Source organism: Prionailurus bengalensis, chromosome C2 (genome assembly GCF_016509475.1).
Source record: "Prionailurus bengalensis isolate Pbe53 chromosome C2, Fcat_Pben_1.1_paternal_pri, whole genome shotgun sequence".
In the NCBI taxonomy this organism is placed as follows: Eukaryota; Metazoa; Chordata; class Mammalia; order Carnivora; family Felidae; genus Prionailurus; species Prionailurus bengalensis.
Genome location: NC_057350.1, coordinates 44586143 through 44591026, shown reverse-complemented (window position 1 = coordinate 44591026; position 4884 = coordinate 44586143). Strand labels below are relative to the sequence as shown.

At 32.8% G+C, this 4884-nt stretch overlaps 1 pseudogene; it reads right to left on the bottom strand.

Annotated features, from left to right (window-relative positions):
* Positions 1 to 673: 673 nt before the first annotated feature.
* On the bottom strand, positions 674 to 778 carry LOC122492520 (annotated as a pseudogene).
* Positions 779 to 4884: the final 4106 nt, after the last annotated feature.

The following is a 4884-nucleotide window of genomic DNA, read 5'->3' as shown; positions in this document are numbered from 1 at the left end:
GAAGTTAGAAAGCTCTGAAGGTCCAACATGTAAAGAACTTGGAAGTCATCAGTTCTATCCTGACAGCAAGAAGAAAGCTGACAATAAACTAAAAACCAACAATTCTTCTTGTGAAGTCACAAGTCAGTCCACTACTGCCCCAAAAGGAGACATAGATGAACACAGAGAATCATAGCTTACTGGAAACAGAAGTCATTGCTGTCATTACTGGAGCATGGTGGGAACATTTAAAGGGTGACTGACTAATTGTCCAAGATTTAATGTGCACTAGTTCAAATATAAAAACTCCTGGGGCTCAGTCTTTTTTTTTAAGTAATTAATTTTTATTTGAGGAATTTTATATGTGATTCCTTCCACTGTCCATCACTGTAGTTCCTCCAAAGTCAGGATCATAATCTTCAAAATAGTCATTTTAAAAATAACTTTTTTGTTCAATACACAGTTCACTGTCAGTCCAGAGTTCTTTCGTTGGGCTTCTTTGATCTCCACTTGAATATGGACATATTTCAAAAACTCCCATCTTTGGGATCCAGTTTCTTTAGGGCCCCAGAGGTCAAATTGTAGGAAGTTCACTGATTGCTGTTTTGGCAAGTGATCTAAAATTATTATTCTTTAATTGTTTCTAATATCAAAAAGTCTCATTACTTCCACTCCACTCCATGAGCCTAGCAAAAAATGTTACAGGTCTCATTGTCACCACTACAATAAACTTTCTGTGATGGATGCATAACTGTGTCTCAATCTAGCCACTTCTGGGCTCAGTCTTATTGAGGAGGCACAGTTTTGTGAATTTTACCTTCAGAAGTTCTACCACGTTATCAGGGTGAAGATTAGAGGAAAATCTTGTTCTTCCTGTAAGGGCGGGGGGATGGAGAACAGCTCATTTTAAAATATGCTTAGAGCTGGGTACCTGGGTGGTTCAGTCAGTTAAGAGCCCGAGTTCCACTCAAGTTATGATCTCAGGGCTCTTGAGTTTGAGCCCCACATAGGGCTCTGTGCTGACAGCAGGAGCCCGGAACCTGCTTGGGGTTCTGTGTCTCCCTCTCTCTCTGCCCCTTCCCCACTTGCACTCTGTCTGTCTCTCTCTCAAAAATAAATAAACATTAAAAAAATTCTTTTGATAAAATATGCTCAGATCATTCTGTTCTCCACAAACACCTAAAGTCAAGCGGATCTGTTTCTTGAGAAACAGACTTTAGTTTCACAAAAGCCCAAATGACAAGGATGCGGAGCAGTAGAAATGACCATTCACTGAAAAAGAAATGACGTATTAAGCTACAAAAAGACATGGAGGAAACTTAAATGTATATGGCTAAGTGAAAACAAGTCAGTTTGAAAAGTCTACATACTGTATGTCTACTTACATGATATTCTGGGAAAGGAAGAAGTATAGCAATGTAAAAATATCAGTGTTTACCAGAGGTTTAGGGAGAGGGAGGAAAGGATAAATAGGTGGAGCATAGGACATTTTTAGGGTAGTGAAACTATTCTCTGAGATACTATGGTGATGGATAGATGACGTCACACATTTGTCAAAACCCATAGAACCGTACAGCACAGAGTGAACCCTAATGTAAGCTATGGTCTTTAGTTAATAATAACATATCAAAATTCATTCATCAATAATAACTTTATTACACCAGGAAAAGATGTTAATAATAAGGGATGCTGTGCACAGAGGGAGAGTACATATATATAAGCTCTATACTTTCTGCTCAGTTTTTCTGTAAATCTAAAACTGCTCTAAAAAGTAGTCTATTAACTAATCAAAAACAAAACAAAACAAGACAAAAGGACATTTTAAGGGAAGAACTGAATTACCCTCAGCCTTTCAATGATGAGGATGAAAGACTCAAAGAGCTCTCAATTAAAATTCTACCCTAGAATGAACCAAATGTTCATCAGGAATGCATCAAATGTATATTGAAAATTAATAAATTATAACACAGCCATGATCTCCTGCAATCTGTGGTTGGATGAGTCGCTTATACTTTCATCCATTTGCCTAACAGAGAAAAGGAAATAATCTCTGGGGTGCAAGATTACATTATCTGAGGACTTTACAGTTCTCATATATACAATGGTCAGATACTATAAAAATTACTTTACATACAAAAATGTAAGAGTATATGACTAATAACTAAGAGAAAAGACAGACAACTACTGAAGATATTGATTATTATTTAGATAGGTGCTATTTTGTAACCACTTTTTAACTGCTCTTTCCACCTTTGTTTTTATTCTGGTGTTTATGGCCCCACCTTAATTCCTTTGTCACTGTTGTCAGGGAGATATTTTATTAAAAGCTTAATCTTCAACATTTGGGGAGCTGTTAAGTTGCATTTTTGTCTGTCAAAGCCCTCTGTAATCACTACTGAATGTCTATGTAGACAATAAAGTTTAGTTTTTCTATATCCTCCAAAAGATTGCTAAGGTCCAGGGGAGCATCCTTACTGTCTTGGCTCTCAGAATCTATTTATTTATTTATTTATTTATTTATTTATTTATTTATTTATATTTTTTATTTTTTTCAATATATGAAGTTTATTGTCATATTGGTTTCCATACAACACCCAGTGCTCATCCCAAAAGGTGCCCTCCTCAATACCCATCACCCACCCTCCTCTCCCTCCCACCCCCCCATCAACCCTCAGTTTGTTCTCAGTTTTTAAGAGTCTCTTACGCTTTGGCTCTCTTCCACTCTAACCTCTTTGCAAAATCTATTTAACATTTGCTTTTTCTGTCTCACAAAAATTGGATGTTGCATATGTGTCCACCATTAGCCAGATTTCTATAAATGGACAAGGGACAATGAACCAAATCATTATTTTAAGTCTGAATGTAGATATCACATCTGGACTGGAAACTACCTTGTCCACAGGTCAGGAAGTTATAATTGTCCTTGAGCACTTTAAGATTTGATGTTCTTTGGATATTGCTCGTTAGACTTCTTAGCTGTCCTCAAATTTAATGTTTTATATTCTTTTATGTCTTACTTTGGCTTCTCTCTTTCCAAGAATTGTGTTGTTAAAATTTCACTTGCTTTGCATCTTGTCAAGAATATCCGAGAGTATGGAAGGAAATAATTTATTTTTTTGCTTATTAAAATGAAAGAGATTAGAATGTTTAGGACTGCTTAATAACTAATTGCTTCCAAAAAGGTTAGAACTAGACACAGATACTTAGTATACCTAATTATAAAACTTAGCAGTTTCCTTATATTCTGCAAATAAAGTACGGATAATTGGTGCCATCATATATCAAAAATTTTTAAGATGTGGGCAAATGAAATGGAATAAAATATGGAATATTTTTTGCTTTCAGGGTAAGGGTGCGGTGAGCATATGTATAAAAGAAAACTAAAGATTGATCATTTACATTGCATAAAATTCAAATATTATTGTGTCAAAAGTAACAAAAATAAGTAACAAACTGAGAAATATATGCAGCAATCTCATACATTGAAAGCTATGAATATACGTGTGTATATATGTATGTAAATATATAATATAAAAATTTAAAATCACAATCCTATACAAACTATGCAAATAAAACATGCTTAAAAGAATAACTATTAAACAAGACAAAAGGAAAATGTTTCAAATGTTCTATTAAAAGTAATTATATTAAATACTTGAAGTAAAAGATATATATTCCTTCCAGCTTGAAATTATTTCCTTTATATATTAGTTTAACAGTAAAATTTTATAAAAGAACTCTCAAAAGTAGCATTCCAGAGAAACAAAATTTTAAAGATAATCTTGTTTTTACTGATTCATATTTAAGAAGTTGTAAAATCCATGAGTTTATGGAAGTGTAAATATAGGTTTATAAAACAGCAATAAAATCATCTTAAATCAAACCATAATATGTTTCTTGTCAGAAACACTGTCTTACCAAACAATTATTTCCAATTAAGAATTCACCAAGCAACAGGATTGTTTCACCTAAAACTTTTCCACATTAAAATAGATACTCAATTAGTATAGTTTAGTTTTGCCTGAACATATAGTTTTTACCTTGAACATCATATAAATTGAGTCATATAATTCATAGGCTCTTTTATGTCTGACATTTTCTATCAATATATACCAACTTATTAATTCATTCTGCTGTATATGATGTTTGGTCTGTTTCCAACTTAGGTCTATGACAAAGCACGTTCTTGTGGACATTTTGTTAAATGTTTTTAATGAATATGCATCTGCATTTCTCTGGGGTATATATGAAGCAGTGGAAATGATGGATATCTACCTGTATCTATCTGTCTAACTTATTATCATTTATCTATCATCTATTTTTTGCATGTAATTTTTAAATAATTTTTTACTCTTAGATATATAATTCATTCTGAACTAATATTTGTCTATATTATTAAGTAAGTGTCAAGGCTGAATTTTTTTATATGGATATCTAAGTTATTCAGTATTATTGGTTGTCTCCTGGCTCTTTCCCCAATAAATCACAATGAGACATTTGTTATAAATGAATTGACCAAAAAGATAAAGGTTTCTTTCTGAATTATGTGTTCAGATGTTTGTCTATCAAGAACCAGTGCCTTACTGTCTTAATTAGTGTAGATTTAAAACTATATTTTATATTATAAAATATTTTATATAAAGAGAAATATTTTGGGGCTTATTCCTTTTTTTTCAAACTTGCTTGACTATTCTACGTTCTCTGCATTTCCATATATGTTGTTAAATCAACTTGTCAATTTTCACAAAAAATATCTTTGGGGTTGGATTGAATCTACAGATCCATAAAAGAAGTTGAATTCTGACAATATTGAGTTATCTGTGAACATAGTGTATCCCCACGTCTATTAAGGAAACTACTATTCAGACTCTATTCTGAATTTTGTTGATTTTGAAGTTTCTATAA